Raw genomic sequence first — 17,279 nt, 5'->3', positions numbered from 1 at the left:
TGTGGACTTGTATAGGTGGAAATGAAAACGTTTTCTCATATAGTCTACACAAAAGCATACACAAGTGGTGTGGGTTACATTTAAGGAGCATACATTGATTGCAGTTTGGTTTTTTTAAATAAATTTATTTATTTATTTATTTTTGGCTGCTTTGGGTTTTCATTGTTGGGTCTTCGTTGTTGCGTGCAGGCTTTCTCTAGTTGTGGTGAGCGGGGGCTTCTCTTCGTTGTGGTGCACGGGCTTCTCATTGCGGTGGCTTCTCTTGTTTCAGAGCTGGGGCTCTAGGCGCGCGGGCTCCAGTAGTTGCGGCATGTGAGCTCAGTAGTTGTGGCTCACGGGCTCTAGAGCTCAGGCTCAGTAGTTGTGGCGCACGGGTTTAGTTGCTCCACAGTATGTGGGATCTTCCCGGACCAGGGCTCGAACCCATGTCCCCTGCATTAGCAGGCGGATTCTTAACCACTGTGCCACCAGGGAAGTCCTGCAGTTCTTTTAATGGTTAGAAATGTTTTCAGAAATGAAACACCTTCAGGACTCTAATGGAGGCAGGAGTTCAGTGGGTGGAGGAGATGGAAATGGTTAAAATTTAAAAATTCAATTCTATATTATTTCTAAGGTTCCTGGCAAATTTAAGATTCTGAGTCCCTGGTCCTTATTGTAATCATCAAATGTGATCTCAGGAGAATCCAGTGACTCCTCTGACCTTTCTGGTTCCCACTCTCTTCCCACAAAGTCATGTGCATCTTATTCTTCAAGTGCACTGGAGTAGAAAAATAAGGACAAAACCAATACTCTGTGAATAGAAAACTAACAGAAAAAAAAATACAAATTGCTTTTGGACTTTGGGGCTTAACCTAACTCATAATAAGGAAAATATTTAAATTAAAACACTATCTTTTTACCAGTAAGATTGGCAAAGATAATATATTATATTGGTGAAGACGTAGAGAAAACAGACACTCATGAATTCTTTTTTAATGTAAATTGGTACAAACTCTATAAACAGCAATTTGGCAACATGTAATCAAAATTACCAATCCACATGCCTTTGACCCCGCAATTCCACTTCCATGAATTTTTCCCACAGATATTCTCACATATGAGTTAAATGACCTATGTACAAGGTTAGACAACCCAGCATTGTTCATAATAGCCATGTATTAGAATCCTGAATTCTGAAAGGTCTGGTACCAAAGTTTCAAGTAAATTATGGAATATCCAAATAATAGAATACAATGTAGCCATTCAATCTCTAAGATAAATGAAAAGCAGAACAGTGTATATAAAATACTACCATTTGTATAAAAAAGAAGAGTGGTTTTATATTGCTTTATATGTATAAAATATTGCTGGAAGGTTATATAAGAAATGGTGGTGGTCTCTGGGGGAGAAGAAAAGTTATCACTGTATTCTCTTCCTATCTTTCAAAATTTTGAGCCATGTAGATGTTTTATCTATTCCAAAAAACAGGTACAGAGCTGTATTAAAATATTTTTAATTAAAAAAAATTTTAAGGAAATAGCCTCATTGAGAAAGTTGACATTTAGCAAAGATTGAAAGAAGTTAGATATTCAGAGATCTAGGTGGAAAGCATTCCAGGAATAGAGAACAACCAGTGCAAAGGCCCTGAGGCAAGAACATGCTAGATCCACTAGGGAATTACAAAGGCAGCCAAAGCAGAGTAATACAAACTTACATTTTGAAAGGCTCACTCTGGCTGCTGAATTGAGGTCAGACTCTATGTGGAAAAAAACATAAAAGGGACCAGTTAGGAGGCAATTTTGGTAATCCAGCAAGAAGTGATGGTAGCTCAGACCCAGTGGCAGCAGTGGAGGTGATGCAAACTAGTCATATTATGGATAAAATTTTCAGAGAGCCAAAAGATTTCGTGATGGAGTAAATACTGGAGAGAGAAGAATGAGAAAAAGAGAGAAGTCAACTAGATGCAGAAGATTACCAGGGGAGGAGGTTTGATGAAAAACATGAGTCCTGTTTTGAACATGTTGAGTTTTTAATAAATGCCTATCTGATTAGGGCCAAAATGGAATAACAGGGATCAGATTGACCCACCCTCCTGAAACAAACAAACAACAGCAACAACAACAAAAACATCAAATATATGAAACAACGGTTTTCAAGACATGGACTTCAGGTACCAAAGACAATGATTCCTGGGAGACCGAACCCTGTGATTGCCCCAGCTTACTGCCTTGAGAGAGATTCCAAGCTGAGGTGCTAGAAGGAGAAACCCAAGCAGGGCTCAGCGGACTCCCTGAGTTGAGGAGACAGAGCCGAAGTGCACAGAACTGAGTATCAGAGAGGAGACGGCCACACAGAGAAAACACCAGAAGATCCCTACAAGTATTCACCCACAGGCAAGGAAATTACTGAAGGATGGAGAAGAAAGCCTTATGAGATGATGAAAGGTAATAGTACCCTACAGATGGCCAAAAAGCACATGAAAAGATGCTCAACATCACTAATTATTAGAGAAATGAAAATGAGGTATCAAAAAACTACAATGAGGTATCACCTTACGCCGATCAGAACGGCCATCATCAAAAAATCTACAAACAATAAATGCTGGAGAGGATGTGGAGAAAAGGGAACTCTCCTACACTGTTGGTGGGAATGTAAATTGGTACAGCCACTATGGAGAACAGTATGGAGGTTCCTTAAAAAACTAAAAATAGAACTACCATATGACCCAGCAACCCCACTCCTGGGTATATACCTGGAGAAAACCATAATTCAAAAAGATACACGCACCCCAATGTTCATTGCAGCACTATTTACAATAGCCAGGATATGGAAGTAACCTAAACGTCCATCAACAGAGGAGTGGATAAAGAAGATGTGGCACATATATGCAATGGAATATTACTCAGCCATAAAAAGAAACGAAATTGAGTTATTTGTAGTGAGGTGGATGGACCTAGAGTCTGTCATACAGAGTGCAGTAAGTCAGAAAGAGAAAAACAAATACCGTATGCAAACACATAAATATGGAATCTAAAAATAAATAAATAAATAATGGTACTGATGAACCTAGGGGCAGGACAAGAATAAAGATGCAACTGTAGAGAATGGACTTGAGGACAAGGGGAGGGGAAAGGGTAAGCTGGGACGAAGTGAGAGAGTAGCATTGACATATATACACTACCAAATGTAAAATAGATAGCTAGTGGGAAGCAGCTGCATAGCACAAGGAGATCAGTTCGGTGCTCTGCAACTACCTAGAGGGGTAAAATAAGGAGGGTGGGAGGGAGACGCAAGAAGGAGGGGATATGGGGATATATGTATAAGTATAGCTGATTCACCTTGTTATACAGCAGAAACTAACACAACATTGTAAAGCAATTATACTCCAATAAAGATGTTAAAAAAAATAAAAGGAAGATGTGGTACATATACACAATGGAATATTACTCAGTCATTAAAAAGAACAAAATAATGCCATCTGCAGCAACATGGATAGAGCTAGAGATTGTCATACTGAGTGAAGTAAGTTAGACACAGAAAGACAAGTATCACATGATATCGCTTATATGTGGAATCTAAAAAAAAGTGTACAAATGAACTTATTTACAAAACAGAAGTAGAGTCATAAATGTAGAAAGCAAACTTATGGTTACCAGGAGATAAAGGAGGAGGGATAAATTAGGAGATTGGGATTGACATATACACACTGCTATATATAAAATAGATAACTAGTAAGAACCTGCTGTACAGCACAAGGAACTCTGCTCAATACTCTGCAATGGCCTATATGTGAAAAGAATCTAAAAAAAAAAAAAAAAGAGTGGACATATGTATATGCATATGTAAAACTGATTCACTTTGCTGTATACCTGAAACTAACACGACATTGTAAATCAACTATACTCCAATAAAAATTAAAAAAAAAAAAAGTAATAGTACCCAGCAATCACCAGGGCTGGGAACAGAGCCTGATCCCACCAGCCAGACTGGAAAACCTTAGAATTTATGGGGCATTGGGTAGAGTATGCAGAAAGGTCTTGCCTCAGTAGCAGGGAACAATGGGCCCTAGGTTAAATGCTGCTCTGGTCCCAGCTAACAAATGTTAAAAGCGAGACCAAAAGGATCAAACTGTTTCCAAGTAACTTAACTGAGTCCCAGAACAAGGCTCAAAAATATTTACAGAATTACAAAAATATCCAGCACCCAACATGATAAAATTCACAGTCTGGCACCCAATCAGAGAATATGAGACATACAAAGAAGCAGGAAAATATGATCCATGATGAGGAGAAAAATCCACCAAAACCAACCAAAACTGATACAGATGTAAGAATTAGCAGACTGGGACAGTAAAACAATTGTAATAACTGTATCCTGTGTGTTCAAAAAGTTACAAACATGTCTATTAGACACCCAAGGAGAGGTGCTGAATAGGCTGTTTGATGTATAAATTTGGAGTTGATGGAAGAGGTCTGAGCTAAAAATGTAAGTTTCAGAGTCATTGGTAGGTATAGAGATGGATGTTTAAAGCCACCGCTTGAATGAGGCCACCAAGGGAGTGAAGTTGGATAGAGAAGAGGAAAAGACCAATGACTATGCCCTGAGACACACCAGAATCAAAAGTCTGGGAGAACAGCAAAAATCAGCAGAGGAGGCCCAGAAATAGTGACTGCTATGGAATGAATGTCTGTGTCCACCCCTGCTCCCGCCCTCAAAATTCATATGTTGGAGCCTTAACTTCCAACATGATGGTGTTTGGAGATGGGGCCTTTGGGAAGTAATTGGGTTCAGATTAGGTCATCAGGGTAAGCCCCTCATGATGTGATTAGTGCACTTACAAGAAGAGGAAGATTTCTCTCCCCACACAAGTACCAAGGAAAGGCCATGTGAGCACCCAGTGAGGCTCTGTCTGCAAGCCAGGAAGCAGGACTTCACCAGGAACGGAATCTGCCAGCACCTTGACCTTGGTCTTATGTCTATTGTTTACGCCACCCAGTCTATGGTATTTTGTTATGGAAACCTGAGCTGACTAAGGCAGTGACCACTGAGGTAGGAGGAAAACCCAGAGAGTCCAAAATTTCAGAAGCCAAAGAAAGAAAGTGCATCAAGGCCAAGGAGTGATCACTTGATCAACTGGGCAAATGTCACTTATAGGTCGAGATGAAGACAGAGGATTGATCCTGGGATAAAGCAATGTCAAATGTCAAAGTCAGAGGTGATGCAGAAAAGCACAGTTTGGTGGAACAATGGGGACAAAAGGCAGACTGGAGTTGGAGAGAGAGCGGAAGAAGAAGTGGAGACAGAGGGTAATAATGATTTCAAGGAATTTCCTGCAAAAGGGAACAAAGAAATAGGGCAAGCTTTCAGAGAAACTGGAGTCAAGAGGAGATTGTTTTTAAAGATTAGGGAAATAGCAACATGTCTATATGCTGATGGGAATTTCATAATAGAGAAGGAAAATGATGATGATGTGTGGAGGAGGGGTGAGGTGGAATCCAGGTGGAAGCATGGATACGTTATCTAGGGTAACAGGCAAGCAGAGTTTAAGATGCTTCCATTTCAGTAGGTGTGGTGGTAGGAATGTGTCGACGTTCTCTTTTAATTCTTCATTTGTCTTGGTCAAGTAGAAAATAAGGTCATCAGCTGAAAGTGTGGATAGAGAAGGATTTGGGGATTTGAGGAGAGAGAAGAAGGAATGAAATAGGCATCCAGGAGAGTGAAAGACAGAACAGGTTAGGGAATTTTGATCACCTGGGAGCATAAGGGCCCACTTGAGATTCAAGATCATGACTTAAAAGTGAGACAGTTGTTCTCACTTCTGTGAGACAGTTGTATGAGCTCGGTCATGTGTTTTCCCCCAGCCAATATCAGCTGCACCGATACAGGCATAGAGGAAACAGATTCGATTTTGCCAAGTGAATATATTGAAACCATAGAAGGGCAAGGGAGTCCAAAATGTATGCAAGAGAGTTATTATATGGAATTTAAGCCGGGCAAAGAGGGGATTGGGCACGAAGTGGGTGATACGCAGTAAATATGCAGAAGATTTGATGTATTAGGGTTCCTGGTGTCATGGTATATAGAAAGTGTGGCCCTATAGGAACAGACCTGGAAGAGTAGGAGGTGATGGCAAAAGAATGGGGTGTGTGAAGTTGAGATTACTGGAGAGGTTTCAGGTATTGGTAATGACAGGGTCTATCTAGGCATGAACATGGGAGTGTGTGGCTGAGGTAGAGTGGAAGATAAGATTGTTGGAGAAGATTCATGGAACCACAGGGCCACAGTTTTAGAAGGATCACCTATCTGTATGTTGAAACTGCCAAAAATTAAGACAGGAATAGTGTTAGAATGACAGTGAATCAGGAACTAAGGTCATTGAGAAATGAGGGGAATGACGTGGGTCCCAGGAGGTGACTGTAACAATGAGTAGATGTGCATAAGATAGTCTGATGACATGAGCTTCAAAGCTGAGAGGCTGAGAAAAGAGGGGGAGGATGGGCTGTACGTGGCAGTGAGGATCACGGAAGGCCCAGTGAAAGGGAGGCTGTCAGGGGGGAAATACCATCACCAATTGAGAGAGCAGCAGGAGGGCACCAGAGTTCAGGGAATTGGCTCTGGGGCCAAACTACCTGGCCACTTTCTATCCATGGTAGCTTAGCAAGTTACTTAACCTCTCCGAGCCTCGGTTTCTTTGTCTATAAAATGGGGGTAATAATAGTATCGCATACAAATCTTATACAATAGTATCTCATGCAATCTCATATAAATATTAAAGAGTTACAGCCATAAAAAAGAATGAAAGAATGCCATTTGCAGCAACATGGATGTAACTAGAGATCATCATACTAAGTGAAGTAAGTCAGAAAGAGAAAGATAAATACCATATGATATCACTTATATGTGGAATCTAAAATATGACACAAATGAACACATCTATGAAACGGAAACAGACTCACAGACATAGAGAACAGACTTGTGATTGCCAAGCAGTGGGGTGGGGGAGGGAAAGATTGGGAGCTTGGGGCTAGCAGATGCAAACTGTTATATATAGAATGGCTAAGCTACAAGGTCCTACTCTAGAGCACAGGGAACTATTTTCGATATCCTGTGATAAACCATAATGGAAAGAATATGAAAGAAAATGAATATAGGGCTTCCCTGGTGGCGCAGTGGTTAAGAATCTGCCTGCCAATGCAGGGGACATAGGTTCAAGCCCTGGTTTGGGAAGATCCCACATGCCGCGGAGCAACTAGGCCCGTGAGCCACAACTACTGAGCCTGCGCGTCTGGAGCCTGTGCTCCGCAACAAGAGAGGCCACGATAGTGAGAGGCCCGCGCACCGCGATGAAGAGTGGCCCCCACTTGCCGCAACTAGAGAAAGCCCTCGCACAGAAACAAAGACCCAACAGAGCCAAAAATAAATAAATAAATAAATAAAATTTAAAAAAAAAAAAATGAATATATATATATATAACTGAATCATTTTGCTGTATAGCAGAAATTAACACACTGTAAATCAACTATACTTCAATAAAATTTTTTTAAAAATATATTAAAGAGGTAAATGAGGTAAGACATGTAACAGGCTTAACTCAGTGTCAGGCACATCGTGAGCTGTACTGGGGAGCGATACTCTGGTGTCTTACTGCCTTGACATCCACAATCAGAGGGGAGGATCCTTCTTTGTGACTATGATTTTAGAATCACAATTTTTACCCCTTTCCTGTCCCGACACACATTTTAGTCAGTCTGGTGGAATGCAATAAAAATTGCTACTATCATTAAAGGCATTTCCAGGGTCCCAAGACAATTTTAAACCCCACTCTCAAGTAGTTCCTCCCATTTCTTCCTGATCATTGAAACATCATGAAGAAGGAGCAAAAGTCCTTCAAAGCTTTAGATGTAGGTCAGCCTGGTGAGTTGATCTCTATTCACACTGAAGGATAAAAGATGATAGTGAGGACAGCATAGGAGGCCAAAACAAGCAGCCAAGGACCAGGAAAGGAGGCTGGAAAAGGCTCAGGGCCACCTAAGACACACTGAGACAACTTCTTAAATTGCTGGGGGAAAAACTCTACATTAAATTGTGTCACAAGTAGACACATACACACACGCCCAAGCAGATGTAGAGTTCAGCTAGGCCCAACTGAGTTAATTTTTTCCAAAATCTCAATAAGTGTATCTCTGTCCAGCCTCTTGGGTTCAGCCCTTCCCCACTCTCACTACCTCTGCTTGGTTCCATGAAAAGACCAGATTCTCTCTTTTGGGGCTTCTTTGGGACCCTGGTCTCCAGTGATCCCAGGATTGTTTTTCTTTTATCCTGAGTTTTCTCTCCACTGTCTACTTAGGCACTTCTTTGCTTTTGTCCCTGTCTTCTGTGAATTTTTATTCTAACCATCCTCTTTTTTTTTTTTTCCTGTTGGAAACCTTAGGTTCTTCTTGCTTCCTGTCCAAGAGAGATCAAGAAACATTTTCATTTTACCCATGAATAGAGAGTGCCCAGACAAACCTGAGCATTGTGCCAAAAATATTTCAAATTCAGTCCCAAGCAGTGAAGACCAAAGAAATAATTTGCTTTCGCACTAAACATAAAGGAAGACAGAGACCGCAAACAGCCTATTTGGAGGTCAGACAGAATACAGCGGTTAAAATCAGAACTAGCACCTTACTGACAGTTGTTGGTATTCTATGTCATTTGTATTCCCTTGTAGTACAAGAGGTTTTTCAAACAGGACCTGAACCCCCAGGAAAGAAGAAAATAGGGCACTCTCTCTTTAAGTTTATGTTCACCCCTTTGGGGTTCCTCCACTGTGGTTCCTGTGACCACAACTTCACCATCCCCCATCATTTATCTAGTCTCCCCCTTTCTCTGGCTGAAAGGTGGGTACACTCAAAATCAATTCCCTTGACCTCTTAGCACAACTGAGAAAAGGCTGGTTCTTTCAAAAGTGTCTTTTTAAACTTGTAAAAGAAAATTAAAAAGTAAAGAATGTGACCATAAAGGGGTAGCATGAGGGAGATCTTTGTGGTGATGAAACAGCTCTGTATCAATAGAAAAGATCAATGAAACTAAAAGCTGTGGGTTTTTTTTTTTGAAAAGATAAAATAAATAAACCAATAGCTAAACTTTCCAAGAAAAAGAAAAAAAAGAGAGGACTCAAATAAATAAAATTTTAAGTTAAAGAGGAGACATTACCACATAAAGGTTCATAAGAAACTACTATGAACAATATATGCCAACAAATTGGACAACCTAAGAAGAAATGGATAAATTCCTACAAACATACAGCCAACTAAAACTGAATCATGAAAAAATAGAAAATCTGAACAGACCAATTACTAGTAAAGAGATCAAATCAGTAATCAAAAATCTCTCAACAAACAAAAGTCCAGGACATGATGGCTTCACTGGTGAATTCTACCAAACATTTAAAGAGTTATGCCAATCCTTCTCATACTCTTCCAAAAATAAAAGAAGAGGGAACACTTCCAAACTCATTTTACAAGGCAAGCATTATCCTGATAACAAAGCCAGAAAGAACACTACAAGAACAGAGAATTATAGGCTGATATCCTCGATGAACATACATGCAAATATCCTCAACAAAATAGCAGCAAACCAAATTCAACAGTACCTTAAAGAATCAAAGAATCCCGCCATGATCAAGCGGGATTTATTCCAGGGATTCAAGGGTGGTTCAACATCTACAAATCAATGCATGTGATATGTCACATTAACAAAATGAAAGATAAAAATCATATGATCATCCTAATATATGCAAAAAAAAAAGCATTTAACAAAATTCAACATCCTTTCATGATAAAAACTCTCAACAAACTGGATATAAAGGGAATGTATCTCAGTATAATAAAAGCCATACATGACAAGACCATAGCTAACATCATACTAAATGGTGAAAAACGGAAGGCTTGTCCTCTAAGATCAGTAAAATGACAAGGCTGCCCACTCTTACCACTTTTGTTCAACATAGTACTAGAAGTCCTAGCCAGAGCAATTGGGAAATCAATCAATCAATCAATCAATCTATGGCATCTATATCAGAAAAGAAGAAGTAAAGTTGTCTCTATTTGCAGATTACATAATATTATTTTTTTAATGTGCTGTTTGTAGATTTTTTAAAAATATTTATTTATTTACTTGGCTATGCCGGGTCTTAGTTGTGGCATGCACTTAGTTGCGGCATGCATGAGGGATCTAGTTCCCTGACCAGAGATAGAACCCAGGCCCCCTGCATTGGGAGAGCAGAGTCTTAACCACTAGACAACCAGGGAAGTCCCAGATGACATAATATTATATATAGAAAATCCGAAAAGTTCCACCAAAAAAAAAAAAAACAAAAACTATTAGAACTAATAAATGAATTCAGTGAAGTTGCAGGATACAAAATCATTATACAAAAATCAATTGTGTTTTATACACTAACAATGAACTATCAGAAAGAGAAATTAGGGAAATAATTCCATTTACAATAGCATCAGAAAGAATAAAATACTTAGGAATAATTTTAACCAAGAAGGTGAAAAATCTATGTGTTGAAAACTATAAAACATTGATGAAAGAAAATGAAGACACAAATAAATAGAAAGCTATTCCACGCTTGTGGATTGAAAGAATTAATATTGCTAAAATGTCCATACTACCCAAAGACATCTATAGATTCAGTACTATTTCTATCAAAATTCCAATGCCATTTTTCACAGAAATAGAAAAAAAATCCTAAAATTTGTATGAAATCACAAAGACCCTGAATAGCCATAGCAATCCTGAGAGAAAAGAACAAAACTGGAGGCATCACATTTCCTGATTTCAAACGATATTACAAACCTATACTAATCAAAACAGTATGGAATTGGCATAAGAACAGACACGTAGATCAATGGGACAGAATAGAGAACCCAGAAGTAAACCTATGCATATATGGTCAGTTAATTTTTGACAAAGAGCCAAAGATATACTATGGGGAAAGGATAGTCTTTTCAATAGATGGTGTTGAGAAAACTGGATTTGCACATGTAAAAGAATGAAACTGCACCCCTATCTTACACCATACACAAAAATCAACTTTACTTTAAGTCTTTAATCCTAAAGACTTGAATATAAGACCTAAAAATATAAAACTCCAGAAGAAAACATAGGGGTAAACTCCTTGACATTGGTCTTGGCAATGATTTTTTTTTTTTATTAAACAGCAAAAGCAAAGGCAACAAAAGCAAAAATAAACAATTGGGACTACATCAAATGAAAAAGCTTCTGCTCAGCAAAGGAAATCATAAACAAAATGAAAAGGCAACCTACATAATGGGAGAAAATATTTGCAAAACACCTATCTGACAAGGGGTTACTATCCAAAACAAACGAGGAACTCATATGACTCCATAGCAAAAAGGGAAATAACCCAATTTTTAAAAATGGGCAAAGAACCTGAATAGACATTTTCCAAAGAAGACATACAATGGCCAACAGGTACATGAAAAAGTGCTCAGCACCACTAATAATCAGGGAGATAGAAATCAAAACCACAATGAGGGAATTCCCTGGCAGCCCAGTGGTTAGGATTCCACGCTCTCATTGCTGAGGGTGCAGGTTTGCTCCCTGGTCAAAGAACTAAGATCCTGCCATGGCCTAAAAAAAAAAAAAAATTGAAATATCACCTCACATCTGTTAGGATGGCTATTATCTATTATCACATCTGTTAGGATGACTATCAAAAAGACAAGAAATATCAATGCTGGCAAGGATGTAGAGAAAAAGGAGCCCTTGTACATTGTCTCTGAGAATGTAAATTGATACAACCACTATTAAAACAGTATGGAGGCTTCTCAAGAAATTAAAAATACAACTACCATATGATCCAGCAATCCCGCTTCTGGGTGTATATCCAAAATAAATGAACCATTATCTCAAAGAGATATCTGTATTCCTGTATTCATTGCAGCATTATTCACAATAGCCAAGGTATGGAAACGACCTAAGTGTCTCTCAACAGATGAATAGATCAAGAAAATATAGTGTGTGTGTGTATACACACAATATATATTATATTATTCAGCCTTAAAAAGGAAGGAAATCCTGTCATTTGCAACAACATGGGTGAATCTGGAGGATGTTATTTTAAGTGAAATAAGCCAGGGAAAGGCAATACTGCATGATATCACGTATATATGAAGTATTAAAAAAAAAGTGAGACTTCCCTGGTGGTCCAGTGGTTAAGACTCTGCACTCACAGTACAGGGGACCCAGGTTCGATCTCTGGTCAGGGAACTAGATCCCACATGCCGCAACTAAGACCCCATGCAGCCTAATTAATTAATTAATTTTTTTTTTTTTAAAAAGGTAAACTCATAGAAACAGAAAGTAGAAAAGAGGTTGTCCTGGGGTGAGGCATGGGGGAAATAGGGAGCGATGGGTAAAAGGGTACAGACTTTCAGTTATAAGGTAAATAAGATCTGAGGATCTAATGTATAACATGGTGACTATAATTGATAACACTATATTGTATTATTGAAATTTGCTAAGAGAGTAGGACTTCAATGTTTGCACCAAAAAAAAATTTTTTTAAGGATAAATATGTGAGGTGAGAGATATGTGAATTAACTTGAGAGATGAAATCTTTTCATAATATATATGTATATCAAATCATCACATTCTACACTAATTAACTTACAATTTTATTTGTCAATTATACCTCAATAAAGCTGAGAAGTAGTTTTCTCATATTTTTAATTTTAAAAAGGAACAGCTGGGGACTTCCCTGGTAATGCAGTAGTTAAGAACCAGCCTGCCAACGCAGGGGACGCGGGTTCGAGCCCTGGTCCAGGAAGATCCCACGTGCCGCGGAGCAACTAAGCCCGTGCGCCACAACTACTGAGCCTGTGCTCTAGAGCCCACGAGCCACAACTACTGAAGCCTGCGCGCCTAGAGGCCGGAGCTTTGCAAGGAGAGAAGCCACCACAATGCGAAGCCCGTGCTACCCAACGAACACCCAAGGCAGCCAAAGATTAATTAATTAATTAATTAATTAATTAATTTTTAAAAACCAAACAAACAAACAGCTGCCCTCCACCCGGGCCCTGCGCACCTCGCCCCCCGGCCCACGCGGCTGGGACTCCGGCCCCTGAGAGGTGGGACAGCGATGGGCGAGGCTGCTGGGCTCTCCCTGCTCCCAGAGCCGGCCCCAGCATCGACGCTCGCCACATGCTGCAAAAGGATGGCAGAGCAAAGAAGAACTTCAAGATATTCAGATATGTGAAGCTGATTTCCATGGAAACCTTGTCATCCTCTGATGACAGTTGTGCCAGCTTGCTTCTGATAATTTTGCGAACACAAAACCTAAATTCAGGTCAGCTATCAGTGAAGAACCGGCAAGTGTTTTTATGAGCACTCTGCTAATGAATCTTCCTGCAGCTTTTCAGAAAGTGAGGTGCAAGATGTGTTAGACCACTGTGGATTTTTACAGAAACCAAGGCCAGATGTCACTAACGAAATGGCCAGTGTTTTTCATACCGACTCTGAAGATGAATCGTTTTGCGGTTTCTCAGAGGTGGAATGAGGCTGCGGGCAGACCGTGCGGGCTGTCGGACCGAAGTCAGTGAAGACGTTCCGGACCTCTCCGGGTGGCCATGAAGTTCCCAACTCGAAACACCGGGGGAGGGGCTTCCCTTGTGGCGCAGTGGTTGAGAATCCACCTGACAGTGTGGGGACACCGGTTCAAGCCCTTGTCTGGGAAGATCCCACATGCCGCGGAGCAACTAAGCCCGGGAGCCACAACTACTGAGCCCGCGTGCCACAACTACTGAAGCCCGCGCGCCTAGAGCCCGAGCGTGCTCCGCAATGAGAAGCCCTCGTACCGCAACGAAGAGTAGCCCCCGCTCGCTGCAACTAGAGAAAGCCCGTGCGCAGCAGCGAAGACCCAACACAGCCAAAACTAAATAAATAAAATAAATAAATTTAAAAAAAGAAAAAGAAAAGAAACACCGGGGGAGCAGCCGGCAAAAGAGCAGCGGCCCCACCCCCCCCCCCGAGCCCTCAGAGAATCCGTGACCGATTCCAATTCTGTTTCAGAAGACGAAAGTGGCATGAATTTTTGGGAGAAAAGGGCTTTAAATATAAAGCAAAACAAAGCAATGCTTGCAAAACTAATGTCAGAATTAGAAAGCTTCCCTGGCTCCTTCCCTGGAAGGCGTTCCCTGCCAGACCCCAGTTCACGTCCAAAGACACCCCGAAGGCGCACATTCCCAGGTGTAGCCTGCAGGAGAAACCCTGAGCAGAGAGCTCGTCCTTTCACCAGGTCAAGGTCCCAGGTCCTTGGGTGGCTCAGCGCCCTGCCCACAGAGGAGGAGGAGGGGGAGGGGGAGAAGGAGGAGGAGGACATGTTGGTGAGAAATAGGAAGCCCCTGGCCGGCTACATGAACGAAGATGACATGCGCCGAAGTCGTCGCCCCGGCTCCATGACCCTTCCCTATATATTCGCTCCATGGACGAAATCGCATGGGAAGAATTGGACAACATCTGCAACAACTCTGGAGAGAAGATCTATAACCGCTCATTGGGATCAACTTGTCATCAGTGCTGCCAGAAAACTATCGATACCAAGACAAACTGCAGAAACCCAGAGTGCTGGGGCGTTCGAGGCCAGTTCTGCGGTCCCTGCCCTCGAAACTATTCATGGTGAAGAAGTCAGGGATGCTCTGCTAGACCCAAACGGGCACTGCCCACCGCGTCACGGGATCTGCAACTGCAGCTTCTGTCAGCAGGGAGAGGGGCAGTGTGCGACAGGGGTGCTCGTGTACTTAGTCAAGTACCATAGCTTCGGGAACGTGCATGCTTACTTGAAAAGTCTAAAACAGGAGTTTGAAATGCAAGCATAATAATTGGAAAATCCACTACCTGCCTTCCACTTCACAAACCTTCCTTGTTAAACTTTTCAATTTTGTCACGTGATTGAAAGCCAAGTTAAGAATTCTGATGATCAGTCTGTCTTATAGGCAAATCAAGTTAATATCATTAGACACGCAAGTGTGTCTGAGCATCACAGAGATATAGTGCCAGCTGTACTCTGCCCTCCTACAGTTTCTCCTTTGCTTTCCCCCCTACCCCTCACCCCATGCCATCCCCCCTCTTATTTCCAGTGGTTCTTTTCCATCATTTAGTTTCAGAATCCTCTTTAAATGACAATTTTATGAAAGTGTGTTTGATTTAATTGGTATTGAAATAGCCCTGGAATCCACCCATAAAACCAAGCACTTAGAAATGCAGTAGTAGTGTTAACTAGCTACATCTATCAAATTCCAGAGACTAGTCCTCTAACTTGCTTACATGAAAACACTGGGTCTGATTTAGTGTTTGTTGACATTTTTAACAGAATCAAGGCACAAAAGTCTTAAAACCATGTGGAAAAATTAGGTGATTGATGACAAGTGGAGTATATGACTTTGGAGGCCTTTCAGGAGAATATTCCGTGTATGTGCTTATTATTCAAGTTGTCACAGTTGAAGGTTAGTTGCTGCTGATTTCTTCCACCAAGTGCATCGGGCCCACACGGTCACGCCCCGAAGGTTCTCGGGCAGTGCTACACTTGAAATCATTGTAGAAAAGCCATCCTGGGGAATTGGGACAGGGAGGTTTCAGGAGTAGGTCGATTTGAATTCATGGAATAAAACTTCAGGATAATTGTAGTTTGCCAAGTTTATTTCAGTTCATATCATAAGGTGTTTCAAATAAATTCTTGATTATGTTGCATGGAAAATTGGAAAAAAAAAAAAAAAAGAACAGCTATGCAGAAAGTAAAAAGTCACATTTTCATAGAATATTTTTCTGATTCTAGAAATCATGGTAAAAGCAACTTTTGAGAATCCCAGAATTCCTCAAGCCCCTTCTGGGCTAGTCCTGTTTCAACTAGGGTCCTTCCCATAAAGTCCTCTTGGCTCCATTTTTTTCCCCCAGCGTGAGGAGCTTATCCACCAGTCCATTTTCTTCTGACCAAAGAAATGTGACAATTCACCTGCTTTTTTAAAAGTTAAGTCTTTTCCTGAGTTTCAGGTGAAGCACACACGTTATTCCCAAGCGACTTGCAAGGCCGTACGATTGATGTCTTTTAAGCCACAATGAATGATTTTCTAGCCCTTCTAGGCCTTGGTGATGAGCCTTTCCCAGCTCCAAAGTCTCTGATGATGATTCACTTAAAACCCCTCCCTGCCCCTCACCCAGGGAAATGAGCTGGTAGTACAGTTAACGAAGCAAAAACAAAGACCCATCCTACTGTCCAAGGCAGCAGCCACAAGCGAATCCTTTCACCAATACCTCGGCCCATCCGCGAGGGCAGAACCCAGGTAGACTAAAGATTCTCTCTGGCAGGGATGGACTTCCTTTTTCTGTTATTTGTCAGATTCCAGGTTGATTTTTTTTCTACTCCTCCAATTATTAAAAAGAAGGAAAATTTCTACATCACAAGCATGTTTCTTAATATTTTTCCAATTCTTTTTTTCTCTAGAGGAATCCCCCTTCTCCTGCCCAAAACTCTGTAGTCCAGGGTACACTGTCAACTCTATGGCACATGTAACGACAGGCAGGTAGGGGAAGGTAGTTGGCAGGTGTAGAGTTAAGGAATAAAGTAAATGGCTTTATGCTGCTTGGTTGATTTGACACGATACTTCCAGTAGCTTCCTATTGTTGGTTTTTTTTTTTTTTTGGCTGTGTTGGGTCTTCATTGTTACGCACGGGCTTTCTCTAGTTGTGGCGAGCAGGGGCTACTCTTCGCTGCAGTGCACGGGCTTCTCATTGTGGTGGCTCCTCTTGTTGCAGAGCACGGGCTCTAGGCATGCGGGCTCAGTAGTTGTGGCGCACGGGTTTAGTTGCTCCGCGGCATGTGGGATCTTCCTGGATCAGGGCTCGAACCTGTGTCCGCTGCCTTGGCAGGCAGATTCTTAACCAGTGGGCCACCAGGGAAGTCCCATTTGGTTCTTCAGACCTTTAGATTAGAGTTCTGGTTACTTCATCATGTGTTAACCACCAGCCTAAGGTCAGCTGTTGAATTTTGCTCTTTTGGTCCATGCAAGATCAAAGTCCTTTCTTGATGGGCCACAAATATACCCCTTTTGGCTTCTGATAAAAACTGTTCTCCTGAAAGCCACGTGTCACGTCAAACAGACCAGAGTGTCCCTGAACTCCTAATCTCAGGCCATGGCTTTCGTAAGACACCTTGTTAGTGCAATGGCCACCCTAAGATAGCTCTCCTGTGCTCAGTTTAAAAAATACTAATCTCTGCATAGAAAACAAACTTA

At 41.1% G+C, this 17,279-nt stretch overlaps 1 non-coding gene and 1 pseudogene across 1 annotated transcript; both read left to right on the top strand.

Moving 5' to 3' along the window:
• The first annotated feature begins 12,188 nt into the window (after positions 1–12,188).
• On the top strand, positions 12,189–12,261 carry TRNAV-CAC. Its single transcript has one exon. It is a non-coding gene; the product is annotated as a tRNA-Val (tRNA).
• Positions 12,262–12,383: 122 nt separating this feature from the next.
• On the top strand, positions 12,384–14,867 carry LOC118901995 (annotated as a pseudogene).
• Positions 14,868–17,279: the final 2,412 nt, after the last annotated feature.

The sequence above is a fragment of the Balaenoptera musculus genome, chromosome 10 (genome assembly GCF_009873245.2).
Source record: "Balaenoptera musculus isolate JJ_BM4_2016_0621 chromosome 10, mBalMus1.pri.v3, whole genome shotgun sequence".
NCBI lineage: Eukaryota > Metazoa > Chordata > Mammalia > Artiodactyla > Balaenopteridae > Balaenoptera > Balaenoptera musculus.
This window is presented reverse-complemented; position numbering and strand designations above follow the sequence as displayed.